This window comes from Antechinus flavipes, chromosome 3 (assembly GCF_016432865.1).
Source record: "Antechinus flavipes isolate AdamAnt ecotype Samford, QLD, Australia chromosome 3, AdamAnt_v2, whole genome shotgun sequence".
Taxonomy (NCBI): Eukaryota; Metazoa; Chordata; class Mammalia; order Dasyuromorphia; family Dasyuridae; genus Antechinus; species Antechinus flavipes.
The window spans coordinates 289,718,654-289,738,421 of record NC_067400.1 but is presented as its reverse complement, the minus strand read 5'-3'; the positions used below and the strand labels follow the sequence as shown (position 1 = coordinate 289,738,421).

The window sequence follows — 19,768 nt, the reverse complement described above, 5'->3', positions numbered from 1 at the left end:
CTCTCAAAGAATAATTTTGCATATTAGTTTATGATAGACTACTGAAGAGTTTCCTCACATCAATGAAATCAGAGATTCAGGCCAATTCCAGTAGACATGATGGAGAAAGCTATCCACATCCAGAAAGGGAATGATGGGGAGATGTGGATCACAACATAGTATTTTCATCTTTGTTGTTGTTTGCTTGTCTTTTTCTTTCTCATTTTCTCTCCTTGATCTGTTTTTTTTTTGTGTGTGTGTGTGCAGCATTATAAATGTGGAAATATGTTTAGAAGTATATCATATATTTAACCTATATCAGATTACATGCTGTCTAAGGGAAGGGGAGAAGGGGTGTGAGGAAGAAAAATTTGGAATACAAGGTTTTGCAAGAGTGAATGTTGAAAACTATCTTTGCATGTATTTCAAAAAATAAAAAGCTATTAGTAAAACAAAAATGAAATCACAGAATTTACTCTTCCACCTCTCCCCTTCAAGTCTTTTAAGGAAGCTTAAGATTGGATAAAATGATTTTTTTAAAAAAGATGAGTTACATATCTACTTTTCTTATTTTCTAATATCATAGATAATTGATAGTTGTCAGAAAGGCTGTCATGGGGAATGACTGCATTTTTTTCCTGTAGTGTGGTTTAGTGTAAAAGCCATCAACTAATTTGGAATTTAGAAGATATGGGCTCTTTAGCTGGCCAGCTTAGACTCCCACTTTGTCTCTAAATATAAGTGACATTGGGCAATTCTTGAAATCTATTTTATATTCAGTTTGAAAGATGAAGCTTTGAGGGCTGAATGAGATTGTCTCTAAAGTTTCTCCTAACACCAAGATTTTCTGATTGTTCATCCATCCACAGCAGTGGATGGATCTCTGTCAGGTGGTCTACCAGTGTGACTCACCTTTGGAGTATTTGTCACTTTGCTACAAAATATATCAAATATCCTTTAAAATAATTTTCAGGATCAAGATTTTGTTCCTTTAAATGAAAAAGCATTTATTATTAATAAAACAAGCATTTTTGTAACCCAGTACAATAAAAAGATTACACATGAAACTACACATTTATCATGTTCAACTTGCTATATATTTTTCCCTCTTTATCATTTTAAAATATGAGCAGTCTTATGCCTTCTGAGCATCTGCCAAAGTGGTCTGTGGTAAGTATAGTTACAGAAAAGTCTAGGGAAGAAAAATATTGCATTGGGCTTCTTTAAATCATTTACACATCCATGATTGGAAAAGAGCTTTGCAAAATTTGGAATGACCGACTAGATGTATGAACCAGAGAGAGTATTACAGCTATAGGATATGTATTGTATCTTTGCCTCATGTAATGATTCAAGATGACCTCAGTTATTTGAACAGTGTGGTGGTCCAAGTAAAACTGTCTACTTTAACTAGAGCATTACTATGAAACATATGGATCATGTATTTTACTTACTATAGCTCATAAAAATAAGAACATCGAAGAGATGATTGCAATCAGAGAGGGTGGGGGAGATTAGGGTAAAATATTGTTGCTATTGCATCATTTTTGACAGGTTGTTCCAGACATATTTCAGGCTTTACAAATGAAATGAGAATGTGCTCATTGCTCAAAACAGAGGATCAGCAAATAATCTGCTTATGGTTAATGAAGAGCCAGCTGTATTTTCACAAATATCCATTTATATTTCAGCAAGTATATCTTCCTAGCTAAGTTTTAGATGGAATACCCTTTCACAACTATCTCAAAGCTCCTAGTGAAAGAGACACTTAGCTCAACAGACAAGTGAATGCAAATAATCAAGGGTTTAATCTGTGAGGTCATCTGGTAATTTCTAATCCCCACCCCTAATTTTACAAGGAGATATAGAAATGGAAGATAAATGACTGGATAGAGGTTTATTGTGCAGTTGTTTTCAGTCTAGAAGATCTCTTGGCAGTGATAGTGGAATGCCATATCCTTCTCCAGCTCATTTTACAGATGAGGAAACTGAGACAAATAGAGTAAAGTGACTTGCCCAGGGTCACACAGCTTATAAGTATCTACGGCCAGATTTGAATTAGTTAAAATACATTTTCCTGACTCTAGGCCTGTATGTACTGTATGTACTGTAACACCACCTAGCTCTCCGGCTTGTCAAGGTCAATGCTTTTAGTGGTAGAGCTAGGATCTGAACTCAGATCTTCAGAGCCCCAATCCATTTCTTTCATCTATCATTGATATCTATCAAATTTAGTACAATATTTAAAAAGCAACAGAATACTTTGGATTAGGCTGTTAAAAGAAAAAAAAAAAAGAGTTGTTTTGTTTAGTCTTATCATCCCCTTAGCAAAGAAACAGAAATTTATGGTTGAAAGTATAAAATTATTCAATATGAACCATTCAAATTATTCAGTAAAAAGGCCATTTATGAGATGGCAGCAGGGAAGAAAAGAGGACGGAGGTCCCTTCTGAGGAGGCTTCTTCCTCGGCTAACATTGGCACATGCAACTGAAATGACCTTCTGGAGGGCGCCTTCAAAAGCTGCCTGCCAAAGAGGGTGGTATTGACAGATGTGAATTTCAGCTGACACATCCATGTGCACACACATAAACACATACACAGCGTGTACCTGTCATTACTTGTCTGCTCTGGGCAGATGGCTAGTTGCTTCCGAGTCTCTTCGCACCAGAGTCTAGTCTAATTAGCTTCTTTCTTCTCTAAAAACTGACAGGCTAAAGGGTCAGTGTTCTGAGAAGGTCCTCTGCCTTCAGAGCATGAAGAGTGTTGGACAGAGAGTGAGGGGGGTTATATTTAGTGTTTGGTCCCAGGCAGGGTCAGGGTCCTTACCTCCTCGCCTTTGCACTGCTACTGTTTCAGGTCTCGGTCTGCAAAGTGCCTTTGTTTTGGCAGGTAGCAGAACAAAAACCGAGAAAGGAGCCAAAAAAAGAAAAAAGAAAAGAGAGAAGCATCAGCACTGTTTGCAGGAAACCCTAGGGTTCCTCTACCTGCAGACACAACCTTATTGGGAGTTCTGAGAAAAAAAAAAGAGTGGACAGTTTCTTCAAGTGCATGATTGAGAAACTGGACTCTGGAGTGATTTAAGAAGAGTGCTGGTAGGAAATAACAGAAACCTTAAAGCAAAGGCATACAAACAGTAAGGTAAGCTTGCTTTATTCCATGTTTGTTGTCACTGAGAACAGGTGGTGGTATTCTATTTCCCTGTAATCTGGGAGATGGGAATTGCAAACACTGCTTTCCAGGAGGGAGCTAGACGACTTATTTTTAACAGTCTCAAAATAGAAATGGTAATTCTCAGGTATGACGTACTTACAACAGACCAGATTTAAAGAAAAAAATAATAGAAATGCTATATCTAAATATGTGACCTTTATGTTAAATGAATTAATATTGTGCTAAATTAAAATCAGGCACAGGCAAATCTTTTATTTATTGTGCTTCTCAAATATTGTGTTTTGTTTTGTTTTGTTTTTTTACAAATCAAAGATTTGGGGAAACCCTGCATTGAGCAAGTCTATTGACCCTACTTTTCTAATAATGTGTGTTCACAAGGTTTCTGAGTCTCATTTGGGTATATTTTACCCTTTTTCACCATTAATATCGATTATGGTAATCAGTGATCTTTGATGTTATTAATGTAATTATTTTAGGGTTTCATAAACTGTGCTCATATAAGATGGCAAATAATAAATGTGTATATTCTGACCTATCCTTCACTTATCTCTCTTCTTCTCCATGAGTTTTTCTAATACCTGAAACACTATTGAAATTAGGCCAACTAATAACCCTAAAATGGCCTCTAATTGTTCAAGTGAAAGAATTGATTGATGCAGCATATGTCATTGTTATCTTATTTTAAGAAATTGCCACAGCTACCCAACCTTAAGCAACCATCACCCTGATCAGTAAACAGCCATCACCATCATCAAGTCAAGACTTTTGCACCAGCAAAAAGATTCCAACTCACTAAAGGCTCAGATTATGGTTAGCATTTTTAGCAATAAATCATTTTTAATGTAAGTTTTTTTTTTTTAGATATAATACTACTATGTACTTGATGGACTATAGCATAGTACAACTATAACTTCCTTTCTTTTGCTGAGGCAATTGGGGTTAAGTGACTTGCCCAGGGTCACACAAGCAGGAAGTATTAGACGTCTGAGACCAAATTTGAACTCAGATCTGGTGTTCTATCTACTACATCAACTTGCTGCCCCAACAATACTATTTTTATAATAATAATGATGATGATAGGGCAACCAGGTGGTACAGTATCTAGGGTGTTGAGTCTGGAGTGAGGAAAACTTGGATTTCAAATCTGGACTCATATACTTACTGGCTGGATGTCCCTGGACAGGTCACTTATGTTCATATCTCCCCATCTGTAAAATGAACTGGAGAAGAAAAAGGCAAACTACTCTAATAGCTTTGCCAATAAAATCCCAAAAGGGACATGAAAAGTTGAACCTGACTGAAATACTGAAAAGCAACAAAAAATAACAATGTTTGCACATTAAAATACTTCTCCATTTTTCAACTATATCTGTGTGGTCAGATTTTTTTCATATTATTCAGTAAAAACAATATGATATCAGATTGAATGTGGAATCAGATAATGAGTATTTAGCTGTTTTATATCAAACAGATTGGTAAAGATATTTTACAAAAAGCATAGATGAATGCCCTTCTTATTAAATATTTTTTGTTTTGGTAAACATAGTTATCTTCTTAAAATTCGTATATACATTAACACGTATATATTATATATTAAGATATAATGAGCTTATTGCTATTTTAAAAAGAATATTTTTAAAATTTTCTTTCTTCTTTCTTTTCTTTTTTTTTTTTTTTTTTTTCCTGCTGAGGCAATTGGGGTTAAGTGACTTTGCTCAGTCACACAGCTAGGAAGTGTTAAATGTCTGAGGGTAGATTTGAATTCGGGTATTCCTGACTTCAGGGCTGGTGCTCTATCCACTGCACCGCCTAGCTGCCCCCCTAAAAGAATATTCTTAAAATTTATTGAGTTTTAATTTCTCAAATAGTAAATATTGACAACTCAGAAATAAAAACTCTGGGGACCTCAATTTTTTTAGTATGTAGAGGGATCTTGACACCAAAAAATTTAAGAAAATTTAAGAACTATAGTGGTTCTGCAGAACAGTATATCTGGAAATTCTGATGAACCTTACTACAAAGCATAATTTTCTTATACTATTGCCAGAGGCGTGTGCATGTGGGGGAGGAATTAAAAAAAAACCAACACCCTATATAGGAGTTAGTGTATAAGCTGTGCTTTGAAGAAAGCTAGAGATTTTAAATGGAGTTTTCCTTCTGGAAAGGAAGTCAAAAATTAAGAAAACATCTTCCTTTTAAAAATTCTATTATTCAGTTCCTGTGACTCAAAGACAAAGTTCAAGATAGAAACCAAGTACTAAGAATGAATAGGCATTCTTAGTATAAATGTTGGGACATTCCTTTTGGGAGGCTAACATTTCCTTCTGAGTCTATAGGAGGTTTAGACAAGAGATTTAGTAACAAGGTCTCCTTCTCCAGAAGATTGAACAAGACAGGGAGTCCCCAAGGAAATCACAAGAAAAAGTAGAATTGTTCCACAGTTGTTTGGGTTAATTAAATCTGTGCTTTCAGATTCAAATTTGACAGGAATTAAAAATGTCTCTTACTGATCTCAAAGCAAGTCATTGGGATGCCCAAAAGAGGTCAAACGTTAAAAAACAATAGTGACTACTTCATCACCTTCTGGGGAAGATTTTCTAACACTGACAGGTGTGTATGGTAATAGCTTCAAAGCTATTTTTTTCAATCGGAAGATTAGGAAAACTTTAAGAGATTGTGGAACAGTGGTAGTAGCTAATGGAGTTCTGTAATTGGCATTTGCCTTTTGTATTTTGGCTGTTTGCTTTCTTGAAAGGTCTTTCCTCTGAGTAGTCAATGAAGGTCAAGAATTTGGGTTCATTTCTTTTGGATGAAGTATGACATACTTCAGGAAAAGGGGATCCTGAAGGGAAAATGTTTTATAAAGACAGTTTTAGCACCAAGTTTATATAAATAAATCTCTGTAATTCTCCACCAGATGTGAATTGTCACTAGAAAGTTTGATGGCAGAGCCAGGATCCTTGAAAACAGTTTCACCAGCCTGAGTTTCTCCTGATCCTCATGTGCCATCTTAGTATTACAGTGATTTTAAAGATTCTTTTAAATAAAAGAATAAAAATATCACGCCATCATATTATTAGATTTTTTTTTAAAGTTTTTGACTCTTGCTTAAGAATAGTCTATGTAATGTTTGGGCTAGCATTCTGGAGATCCTTGTGCTTTCCTTTTGCTTTTGGGGTTAAATGACTTTGCCCAGAGTCACACAGCTAGGAAGTGTTAAGTGTCTGAGGGCAGATTTGAATTCAGGTCCTCCTGACGGAGGGCCTTGGTCTCAGCAGGATAGACACCAGGAGAATGGTCAAGAAAAGAGCCTAGATTCTTTATTCTGGCCCAGTCTTGATCTTAGTGCAGGAGTCATGAGAGCCATTAGGAGGATGATCAAAGATAGAACGTTTCATTTCCAGTTCTTTTCAGCTCTTATATACCTTAGTACATTATATCATTACAACATACTGAATATGTGTGAACTAGAGAACCATTACATCACCATACTAAGTATATATGTAAACTAGAGAACCCTTATCTCATTAATTCCACTTAGTTAACACCTTGTTTCAAGTATACTCCAGAGTTCTGGCCCTCTATAATTCTAGAATTTATCTAAATGACTAATTCAGAATTTTAGTTGATGAATATCACCAGTATAAGACTCATATATATGCCTGTGCTCAGACCACTGAATTGTATAGTACAGTAGTCTTTGGCAGGAGTAACAAATGGTGTTTATGGGAAAGGAGGTCCCTGTATGTAATTCTTGTTGTTCAGTTGTTTCAGTCATATCTGATTCTTCATGACCCCATGTAGGATTTTCTTGGCAAAGATACTGGAATGGTTTGCCATTTCTTTCTCTGCTCATTTTACAGATGAGGAAACTGAGGTAAAGAGAGTTAGGCAACTTGTCTAGGATCTTGTAGCCAGGAAGTGCCTGAGGACAGATTTAAACTTGGGAGTTTTTCTGACTCCAGATCCAGCACTCTATCCACTTTGTCACCTAGCTGCCTACTGTATGTAATACAATAGTTAAAGTAGAAAGAATTTTGCCATGTGGAAAAATGATAAGATTAAAAAATAGCAATTTAGGCCTAGACCTAAGAAAAGCAATATTGATTAAATGGATCCTACCAATGTAACAATGAGGATACCTTCCTTTTTTTATTATAGCAAGTTTATTTTTAATACACATTGATTTATGAATCATGTTGGGAGAGAAAAATTAGAACAAAAGGGAAAAAAAACCATGGGAGAGATTTAAAAAAAAAAACAAACAGAAAAAACAAGTGAACATAGCATGTGTTGATTTACATTCAATTTCCATAGTTCTTTTTCTGAGGCAGATGGCATTTTCTGTCCAAAGTCTATTAGGATTGCTAAGAAGAACCAAGCCTTTCATAGTTGATGATTGCACATTTTTATTGTTATTGTGTACAATGTATTCCTGATTCTGTTTGCTTTTCTCAGCATCAGTTCATGTAAATCTTTCCAGGCCTTTCTATAATCAGCAGTAATGAGTATATCAAAATATACTTGTGAAACTTTATTAGTATTTTGAAAGGAGAATAATATAGACAAGTATATTGGGTTTTAACTCTTGGTTACTAGTGAAACCTAGCTAATTAATGATTAAATAGACAAATATTGCTATATTTTTATCACTTTTTTTTCCTTCCCTAATGCTACTTTGCTACTTATTTTTACTGAAGTTATCCACCATGTTTTATTCCCCTTTGGGAAATCAAGGAATGACAGGATAAGGGCAGCAATTTGTTTGGTGATTGTCTTGATGAATCTGAGATGGCTAATCATACAGTTATCCCATAAGTATATGGATAAAATAAAGGTTACTCTATGGGAGAGAAATTAAAAATACTTTAAAAAAGCAAAAAAAGAGATAAAACTACTTTTTTTTTTGGCAGATGACAGGATGATTTACTTAAAGTCCAAAGAAGAAGCAAAGAAACTGAGATGATTAGAAGCTTCAGGATAAACAATAAAGCCATGAAAATTATTGATATTTATAAAACCAAAAGGGAAAAGATAAAAAGAGAAATTCCATTAAAATAAACATAACATGTATAAAAGATAGTAATTAACCTAATGGGACACACCTCGACTATATATAACTATAAACATTTATTATGGAAATAATTCTATAACAAAAAATTCATTATTTATAGTTGTACCAAACTTATATTAAAGACCATTTGTCCAATCATTTAACAAACATTTATGAAGTTCCTGTTATGTGCCACATATTTGGGCTAGGCAATGTAAAATGTAAAGTTAAAAAAAAAAAAATTGCTCTGCCCTAAAGGAATTTACATTTTATTGGGGGTGGAGTGAGAAGGTGAAGGGAAAACAATATACACACTGATAAATAAGCATAGAATATATACAAAGTAAACATACATTGGCAGGAAGAGGGTATTAAAAAGCTAATGATAATACTGATGTTAGTACCCTAAAAGGATAATAACAAACTCAACAAGAGAATGAGAAAAATTCTTAAGGAGCTGATATAGGAGCTAAGCTCTGAAGGAAAAGAGAAATTCTAAGAGTTGGAAGTGAATATGGAATCCATTCCAAGCATGGCAGGGACGACCTAGGCAAAGTCTTGGACACAGGAGGTAGAGTTCTCACAAGAATCAATATGTAGGGCAGTCTGGCTAAAACATATAGGGTGTTTAAGTAAGTGTACAGCAAAATATAATTAGCCTGATTAGGGAGAGTGGAGTCAGCCTATGAAGGACTTTACATACTAGGCAGAGAGAAATCTGTGTTTTACCTTAGAGGTATTAGGAAACCACTGGAATATTTTGAACAAGAAAATAAGCCAGTGAGACTTGTGCCTTAGGAATATCAATATGGTGGCTGTGTGCAAGATGAATTGGAGAGAGTAAAATGTGGAGGTAGGGAGACCAAATAGGAAGCTATTTGAACAGTTGGGCTTATAGGTGCTAAGGTCTGAATTAAAGTGATAGTCATAGGAGTAGACACAAGGGGATGGATGTGAGAGAGATTGTAGAGACCAGGAAGATCAGTAAGTCAGTAAACATTTATTAAGCATCCACTATATTCAAGAGCACCAGAGAAATGATGTTTTCAAACAGTGGTCCTGCAGAAATCTCGAGATTTCCGAGGGAGATTCAATTAATCAATTCTTACAGAAATTAATTCAGACAATTCGCAGGAAGGTCTATGTTGAAGTAGAAGTTTAAGTACTTTGGCCATATAATGAGAAAACAGGACTCATTGAAAAAGACCCTAATGTTGGGAAAGATTGAAGACAAAAGGAAAAGAGAATGGCAGAACACGAGATGGATAGACTGTGTCATTGAATTAATAAAAGAACATAAACTTGCAGAGGCTTTGATAGATAGTGGAGGACAGACAAGCCTGACATACTATGGTTCACAGGATCATGAAGAACGGGACACAACTCAACATGTGCCAGTCATTATACTAAGGACTGAGGATTAATAACAACAACAACAACAACAACAATAGGTAAAGGACAACTCCTATTCTCTAGCAGCTCAGTCCAATAGGAGTGGGAGAGAGACAACATGCAGAGAACTATGTACAAACATGATAGATACAGGATAAATTGGAGATAACCAACAAAGGGAAAGAATCAAAATTAAGAAGGACCTTTAGAAGGTGACATTTTAACTGTGACTTCAAGGAAGCCAGGAAAGGCAGGAGATAGAGATGAGAGAGAAGTTCCAGGAACAGAGGACAATGAACAAAAGTGTCTGAAATCAGGAAATGAACTGTGTTATTTGAGGAACAGAAAGGAAGTCATTGGCTCTAGACTCAACAGAATGTGAGAATAGGGTATAAATATAAGATTAGAAAGGTAGAAAGGAGGCATGTTGTTGGAGGACTTTGAACTTCAGAGGATTTTATATCTGATGCTGAATAGGGAGCCATGGGAGTTTATTCAGTAGTACCATGGCCAGACCGGTACAGCTTTAGGAAGATCATTTTTTTTTTACTTAAAAGTATTTCATTTTTGTAAGATTCTGAGTTTAAATTTCTTCTCCTTCCCTTCTTCCTCCCCAAGACAGTAAGCAATCTGATATAGGTTATACATGTATAATAATTTTAAATATATTTCCATATTAGTCATGTTGTGAAAGAAAAATCAGAATAAAAGGGGAAAACTATGATGAAGGGGGAAAAAAAGATGAAAAGAGCATGCTTTGATCTGCATTCAATATCCATAGTTTTTTCTCTGATGCAGATGGCATTTTCCATCACAAGTCTATTAGAAGTGTCTTGGATCACTTTTATCATGGAGAAGAGAAGTTCAACATAGCTGATCATTGCATAATGTTGCTGTTATTATGAACAATGTTCTTCTGGTTTTACTCATTTGCTTTTCAGTTCATGTAATTCTTTCCAGGTTTTTCTGAAATCTGCCTGCTCATCATTTTTCATAGAACAATAACATTCCATTGTATTTATATACCATAACTTATTCAGCGATTCCTCAATTGATAAGCATCTCCTCAATTTCTAGTTCCTTGCCACTACAAAAAGGGCTGAAACAAACATTTTTGCACATGTAGGTTCTTTTCTACTTTTTTAACGATCTCTTTGGGGTACAGGCCCAGTGTTGAATCAAAGGGTATGCACAGTTTTAATAGCCCTTTGGGCATAGTTCCAAATTGCTTTCTAGAATGGCTAATTCAATAGGAAGATCACTTTGATAGCTCAATGGAAGATGGACTAGAATGGGGAGCAATTTGTGGCAGGCAGACTAAACAGTATAAAGGCCTACCCTAGGATGGTAACATATGTGAGGAAACAGGGGAATGTATGTGAGATCTAACATGGGCAAGACAGGACTTGGGCAACAGATTGGCAAGGGAATGAAGATGGGATGAAAGATAGTGAGGAACTGAGATGAAACCTCGGTTTTGAGAGGATGGTTCAGTTCATGATGCTAAATAAAGTGAATAGAACTATGAGAACATTGTACACAGCAATAAGATTATGCGATGATCAAATGGATGATGGACTTGGCTCTTTTCAACAATGAGATTTATAAATATTTATAAAACTAAGAAATGAGAGGATATAGTGAAGGGGAGAAAGGGAAAGTAAAAAGAACATCTTACAATATAAGATCTCAACTACATTTTAAAGTAATTATCATCAAAGCTATTTAGCCATCTTTAAAAAAAAAGTAGATCAATGGAACAGATTAAGAAGAGTCAGTAACAAATGAATGCAATAGTCCAGTATTCTCTAAATCAAAGAACATAAACTCCTAGAAGAAAAACTTCTGGAAAAAATAGAGAGCAATTTGAGGGTAAGGAAGAAAGGGTTTTTGTTTTGTTTTGTGTTATTTGAAACAATTTGAAACAAACAATAAGTTTCAAATTGATCAGCAATCCATGTGAAAAGGTGATATTTTAAAAAAATAGGGGAATGGAAGGTGGTTTTTAAAAAAAATTGTTACAAAGGAAATCCATAAACAAGTTAGAGAACAAAATACAAAGTGCACAATTTTGATATAGTTTTTCTGAGAGGGCGAGAGGGTCAGGCAACCTGGGTTAAGTGATTTGCCCAAGGTTAACACAGCTAGGAAGTCTTAAATATCTGAGGATGGATTGAGACTCATGTACTTCTGACTCCAGGACTGGTACTCTAAACCTTCCCCAGCTAACTGCTCCTTATTGTAAAAAACATAAAAGCTTTTGTATAACCAAAGCCAATGTAATTCTAACAAGAAGAAAAACTGTGGTCTGGGAAAAATGTTTTTATCTTGGAGAAGTTGGCAAACCAGTATTTATAGGAAAGGGAGACCTCAAAACTAAGAACTATTCTCTAATAGGTAGCAATCAAAAGATATGGAATTTTAAAAAGAAATGCAAACTAATAACATTTTTAAAAAGTGCTCCAAATCACTAATAATGAGAAAAAATCAAATTACAACAACTCTGAGGTATTGCCTTTACTGCAAGCAGACTAACACACAAAATAAGAGTAGTACATAGGTCCAAATCCTGCTTCTGGTATTTATTAATTGCTGAATTTGGGCAAATAAGACAAGCTTCCTGAGCCTCAGCTATCAAAGAAATAGGTAATTCAGATGACTTCTGAGGCCCCTTCCAGCTCTTAATCTGATTACTTTGTTAATTTATTCATTCTAATAACTTATCCATTCATTTGAAGAAGATATTAAAAGATGGAAATAGTAAATATTGGAATAACCATAGGAAAGACACAAATGGGAGGACACATGAATACACTGTTAGAAGAATTACAAATGAGAAAAACTCTTTCTGAAAACAATTTGGACTGATATAAGAAAAATCAATAAACTTCTCATATCTGATCTGGAAGTGATCCCCTTATTGGGCATAAACTCTTCATATCCTTTGACCATTTATCAATTGGAGAATGGCTTGATTTTTTATAAATTTGAGTCAGTTCTCTATATATTTTGGAAATGAGGCCTTTATCAGAACCTTTAATTGCAAAGATGTTTTCCCAGTTTGTTGCTTCCCTACTAATCTTGTTTGCATTCGTTCTGTTTGTACAAAGGCTTTTTAATTTGATATAATCAAAATTTTCTATTTTGTGATCAGTAATGGTCTCTAGTTCATCTTTGGTGACAAATTTCTTTCTCCTCCACAAGTCTGAAAGATAAACTATCCTATGTTCCTCTAATTTATTTATAATCTCGTTCTTTATGCCTAGGTCATGGACCCATTTTGATCTTATCTTGGTATATGGTGTTAAATGTGGGTCCTTGCCTAATTTCTGCCATACTAATTTCCAGTTATCCCAGCAGTTTTTATCAAATAATGAATTCTTATCCCAAAAGTTAGAATCTTTGGGTTTGTCAAACACTAGATTGCTATAGTTGACTATTCTGTCTTGTGAACCTAACCTTTTCCACTGATCAACTAATCTATTTCTTAGCCAATACCAAATGGTTTTGGTGACTGCTGCTTTATAATATAGTTTTAGATCAGGTACAGCTAGACCACCTTCATTTGATTTTTTTTCATTAATTCCCTTGAGATTCTCGACTTTTTATTGTTCCATATGAATTTTGTTGTTATTTTTTCTAAATCATTAAAATATTTTCTTGGAAGTCTAATTGGTATAGCACTAAATAAATAGATTAGTTTAGGGAGTATTGTCATCTTTATTATATTCGCTCGGCCTATCCAAGAGCACTTAATATTTTTCCAATTATTTAAGTCTGACTTTATTTGTGTGGAAACTTTTTTGTAATTTTGTTCAAATAATTCCTGACTGTCCTTTGGTAGGTAGATTCCCAAATATTTTATGCTATCAACAGTTATTTTGAATGGAATTTCTCTTTGTATCTCTTGCTCTTGGATTTTGTTGGTGGTGTATAAAAATGCTGAGGATTTATGGGGATTTATTTTGTATCCTGCTACTTTGCTAAAATTATGAATTATTTCTAATAGCTTTTTAGTAGAATCTCTGGGGTTCTCTAGGTATACCATCATATCATCTGCAAAGAGTGATAGTTTGGTTTCCTCATTGCCTACTCTAATTCCTTTAATCTCTTTCTCGACTCTTATTGCAGAGGCTAGTGTTTCTAATACAATATTGAATAATAATGGTGATAGTGGGCAACCTTGCTTCACTCCAGATCTTACTGGGAAAGGTTCCAGTTTTTCCCCATTGCATATGATGCTTACTGAAGGTTTTAAATATATGCTCCTGACTATTTTAAGGAAAAGTCCTTTTATTCCTAGGGCATAAACTCTTAAGCAAGGTGATGGAGGTCAAAAATAGAAAGGTCTCAAATATATTAAAGTATTTGTAATACAAAAATCTGGTGGTGGCAAAAAAACTGAAAGTAAAATAGGTGCCTATAAATAGAAAATGAATGAATGTAAAGGACTATTGTTGAACTATTTTATCGTTCAATAATTTTTAGTTATGTCTGACTCTGTGATTCCATTTAGGATTTTCTTGATAAAGATGCTGGAATGGTTTGCCATTTCCTTCTCCAGCTCATTTTCCAGATGAGGGAACTGAGGCAAACAGGGTTAAGTGACTTGCTCAGAGTCACACAGCTAGTAAGTGTCTAAGGCCAGATTTCAACTTAGTAAGATGTGACTTCCTGAATCCAGACCTGGCACCTTATCTATTCTGACACCTAACTGGCCTTTTTATTGTACCATAAGAAGTAACATAAGGAACCCTGAGAAACAAGAGGAAAAACTGAAATAGAGTAAAGATCACAGAATCAGAAGAATGTACATGACTATCATAATGAAAATGAAAATACAAGTTTTCTAGCATAGCCGTGTCAATTAGAAGAATGTACATTACTATTATAATGAAAATAACAGTTCATCTCAGATCAATAAATCAATTAATATTTTATTAGGGGCTGCTTATTCTGGGCATATAAAGAAAAGGAAAAAAAAATAGTGTGCTGACTAAACTTGGTCCTTAGGGGAGAGGTGATGGAACATACTTCCTTCCTCAAAACTGCAAGATGTGGTTACTATGTTGGTCAGTACTACTTAACTGTTATTTGCTATAAGAAAAGTTCTACAGGGAATTGGAAATATGTGGGGAAATTAGTGTTTAAAAAAAAAAGATACAGGGAAAAACTCAAAAAGATGTAGCCACAGATAATAAAAGCCTTGAGTTCAATTGTCAGTGTTTACAGAGGAGACCTTTATGTGAGTAAAAATGGGCATAGGGAGGGTTCTTAAGACTAGGACTGAGACTAACTTTTCCAAGAATCTTTGTTCACTATGATCTGGTAACAGATTGATAAAAAAATAGCTATTTTCAGTATGTGAAAATGATGTAGTGACTAGAAGTACACACAGTAATCCTTTGTTTCAGCTGCTCTAAACTTCACCAAGTGAAGCTATTTTAAGATTGTTTGGTCAGAGAGCACATGGGCCAGGGCCTTGTTCTTTATATTTTCATTTCAGAACTGAAGCAGGTGCGGTGATTAGTTTAAAATTTAAGAAACTGTCAATCTCCTTGAAACCCATAGCAGGAAGTAACATTATAACAGAGCAAAGTATTAGTATGAATTAGGGGCTTGGATTTCTTTAAAACATCATTATTACTTGAACATGGCAATTTCCCTCTGAATTGCTATTTGGGTAAATGAAATATCTTATTTAAAATGCACAAAAAAGGGAGATTAAAATTATTTGACTGAAGGTCAAGCAGTGTGACCATTTATCATGCAAGTACAGCAATGTCTGTACAGCTGTGTCAAAGCACATGAATCCACAGGATAGCCCTATTACTGTGACCCATCTCCCTGGAACAGAGACCACTGATTCCATCAGTTAGGAATATTGTATTACTAACCACAGAATGTGGGGAAAACAGTAAAAAATAGCCACCTATTATGGTGGCTAACCATTTTTTTCTTTTAAGAACAGCAAGATCCTTAAAAAAAGAGAAACAAACAAACAAAAAAAAACCCCAAAAACCCCCAGCAATAAACCATGTGAGCAAGTGGAAACATGTAGTTAATATATGATATTTAAGAAATAATCAAATATTAGATAATTTCTTCAAACTTAGGGTTCTGCTTTGAGGGTTAATAAAACTTTCAATATCTTCTCTCAAATATGAATACTTTCTTCTCTTTTTAGGGGAAAGGACAAAAGAAAATAAGTATCAGTACATGCTGCATGGGTAGAAGGAAGGGAAAAACCAATTTAGAAGTTTTAAAACCATAAAATTTTTGGGTGGAATGTAACTTGGGAAGATAATTTCAGTCTCACCAACCTCTTTTAAACAAATGAGGGTAAATGAATCTAAGATGAGTTAAACGGCTTTCTCAATGAGTGCAGAACTTGAATCCAGATCTCTTAAAAAAAAGACGAATTTAATAAGTATATTCAACAAACATACATATTTCTATGTGTATAAAAGTGCTGTATATTAAACCATGACTCAGATATATTAAATTGAACATGCCAGTGGTAACATGTCCTTGCTTGTCTGTTTCACTGATGCTTTTTTCCTCTCCTTTTTTTTTGCATTACTTTTACTACTTATCCACTATCCCTTAAAGTTTCCCCCTATACATAAAAGTACCTCTTTGTAACAAACAAGTATAGTCAAGCAAAATAAATTCACACATATAAGCACACCTGAAAATATATGCTTTCTTCTGCAGTCTATATATGTCAAGTGGTACTTCAGCATCAATCTTCTAGAGTTATGATTGCATTAACAAGGAGGGACAATTACAAAAGAGGGAAAATCAAGTCCTTCCACTGAAAGACCTTGTGTTTTACTGTCATCTATAGATGTGCAATGTGACTGTTTTTTGAATAAGCATAATATCTAATTATTATTATACAGATAATAATCTGGAATACAGATAGACTATGTATTTGAAAATGAATAGATAAGAGGTGAGGAAAAGTGATAAATAGGTTTCTTCACATTCACTTTGCTACATCACCAAAGCAATGTGATAAGAGCCACATATATAAGGTTAGGTAGAATATGAGCCAGGTTCAGGATAGAAAGGACTTTAAAAACTCCTTTCTATAACTGCTATTGGTAATAGCAATACATACCATATATCACACCTCATTCAAAGGCTGGTCCCTTTATGAAAAACCATAGAAATAGTAAGAGTTGTACAAAAGAAGAATGGTTTATTTTGGTCAGTGGAGGGATTCTCATTTGTTAGGTTTGTTCTGATGAGGAAGTCCATTTGGGTTGGATCAGACAGGGGCTGGACTCCCTTTCAATTCTCAAGTACTATGATTCCATTAACATGGTTGATTTTTCTAGATGAGAGGAAATCTTTCACTCTTAAACATTAGTTTTTTGTAACATATTGCTGTAACAAAGTAACATAACTTTTCACATATTTTTCTATTGTAATCTATTTAAAAGCAGAACAGATCAAGGGGTTAATTTAGTAGAAGAACAAAATCTATTATTATTTCTATAAACTTTAATCTGAGACTAGTCACAGATTCTGAAGCCTTATTTACATTATTTATTTATTAATATTTTTCAAAATACATGCAAAGATAAATTTCAACATTTACCCTTGCAAATTTTTTCTCCTCCCCACCTCACCTAGATAGCAATAATCCAATATAGGTTAAACATATGTAATTCTTTTAAGCATATTTACACAATTATGCCACACAAGAAAAAGCAGATAAAAAGGGGAAAAAGGAGAAAGAAAAAACTAGCAAGCAAACAACAATAAAAAAAAAAATACTATGTTGTGATCCATTCAGGATTGATAATCCTCTCTATGGATGCAAATGGCTCTCTCCATCACAGATCTATCAGAATTAGCCTGACTTGAATTAAACTGTTAAGCTGTTTAAATTTCCTCTTTAAACAGATTATCTGTTTAAATAATATTTGGGGTTAGAAAATACAGCTTGGCAAATTCCTGCACATATACAGGTTTGCAGTCTGAAGAAAAAGGCAGCAGATTAAAGATTAATAAAGATAGAGGATTCAATCTAAGGAAAACAGAACCTTTTAAAACTAGAAGGAACCTTTATATTTAATTTGACCATTTAATTTTACAGACAAGAATTCTGAAATCAGAGCACTTAAATCAGTCAGTCAAAAAGCATTTATTAAGCATCTATTATAAGTAAGGAAGCACAATTTCTTCCTAAATGTTACTCAGAGATTGGCAAAACCCAGTCTAGAACCTTAGATTTCTTGGCTATTGTTTACTGCTGCTTTCATTATCCTAGGTTGCCAGTCACACAGACCAGATAGTTGAATTTCTTACTATCTATACTGACAATGTGGCTATGGGGGAACTCCTGTTTTATATATGGACAAGTTTTAAATGTGGAAAAGTTTCCATAGTATTCTCTCTGTATTCCATTCATTTATCAAGTACTGTACTTGATCAGATATGGAGCTAAATACCAAGGTGCAGTGTCTGCCTACCAAGGGGGCATGATTTATTTGTGGGAGAGAAATGTCATTTACAGATAACTACAACATGGAGCAGAGGGTTGCAAGTGCCACACAGTCACAGAACCACAGTAAATGCTATACAGTTCAAATAAGGGCAGGGTCACTAAGGGGATCTGGAAGGCTTTGTGTAAAAGGGGGCATATAAGATAGGCTTTGGACAACTGAATAAGATCCACAAAGGCAGTGAGATGGTGCAGAGGATAGAGCACAAGGCTTGGAAGCAGGAAGACCTGAGTCCAAATTCAGCCCCAGACACTTCCTAGCTGTGTGACTGGATAAGTCACTTAACCTCTGCCTTAATTTACTTGACTGTAAAATGAGGATAATAATTGCACTTGTCTCACAGGGTGCTGAAAGGATCAGAACACATGATATTTGTAAATTGCTCAGCAAAGAGCCTAGCATATAGTATGTTACACAAATGATATCTTTTCTCTTTTTCCTCCTCCTTCTTCTCTCCTTCCTCCTCCTCCTCCTCCTCCTTCTTCTTCTCCTTCTCTTCATAGTAGAAAAGATGGGACAGGGAGCATTTTAGGCAGGGGGAAAGCCAAGTAACCAAGGTAGAAAACTCAAAGTCAGACGAAGTGTATTTGGAACAAACCATATGGCCCAGTTTAGGCAGAAGGATAGGTTTGCAAAAGAGAGCTAAGCAGGCAAATCACTTAACTCTCTGTTCACTTCAGTTTTCTCAGGTATCGATAAATGAGCTTGAGAAGGAAATGACAGACCATTCTAGTCTCTTTGCCAAGTTAATACTGAATGAGGTCATGAAGAGCTGGACATAACTAAAAATCAGCTAACAAATAAAGCTTAGTTCTACTTGCTGGTGGATCCCTAAAAACTTAATTTACATGAAATGACCATTCTTAAAAGAAACTGGATCACAAGCTCATAGATTTGCAATTGGAAGGGACTATAAAGATCTTTAAAAAGAAAAAAAAAAACATGATGAAAATGACTTGCCCAAGAATCATACATGTAGTAAGTGGCTGAGCTAAAATTCAAAGCCAGGCCCTTTGACTTCAATTTTAGCTACCTTGTACTCAATCAAAAGTTTAGCTTGAATTAAGAAGATAATTCATTAAAGGAATTATATTTAAGTCAAGGACTGATTTCAGGTGGGGGTTCCCTTACTTCCTTTAATGAACTTATCTCATGTAGAGCTCCCAGTGTGAGATCTTCCTCCTTCCTTACTGCCCTTCCTCCACAGGAGTGGTAATGGGGGAAGGAAGGCACAGAGATCTGGTCAGTGTCCAGCCAGGAAAGGTAAAGGAAAAGGGGTCATTAGCAAGAAAGTGAGACTTCTGCTAATGGCCACCTTTCTTTACCCTTCCTAGCTGGACACTGACCATCTTCTCTGTGACTTCTTCCTTCATTACTACCCCATGGGAGGAAACTTAGAATTGCTGCTTTAATTGGTCTTTAAAGCCTATACTCTGCTTATCACTGAAGGTGTCAGGCCCCTTTAACTTCCTCATCTTCCCACAAAGTGGTGACATCATTTGCCTGAACTGGGAATTGCAAAGTATAATACTCTGGTGAGATAGAAGACCACTAGGTCATAGTGTGGGCCCAGGCACTACCATCTGCATCGCCATCTGGGGGCTTTGATAAGAGTTCTGGACTCTGTTGTCCATCTTAAATTTGAACCTTCC

General features: G+C 35.0%; 2 protein-coding genes across 6 annotated transcripts in view; one reads left to right on the top strand and one right to left on the bottom strand.

Annotated features, from left to right (window-relative positions):
• CMSS1 (cms1 ribosomal small subunit homolog) overlaps positions 1-19,768 on the bottom strand; it is a 402,077-nt gene that overhangs the window by 58,082 nt on the left and 324,227 nt on the right. The gene's annotated exons all lie outside the window — the stretch shown is intronic.
• FILIP1L (filamin A interacting protein 1 like) overlaps positions 2,596-19,768 on the top strand; it is a 334,108-nt gene continuing 316,935 nt past the window's right edge. For 4 of the 5 annotated variants that reach the window (XM_051985178.1, XM_051985180.1, XM_051985177.1 and 1 more), the window contains exon 1: positions 2,597-3,119. The gene's annotated coding sequence lies outside the window, so the exon portion shown is untranslated. Of the gene's footprint in view, positions 3,120-19,768 lie in introns of all 5 variants that reach the window. The other variant, XM_051985183.1, reaches the window with a different exon arrangement.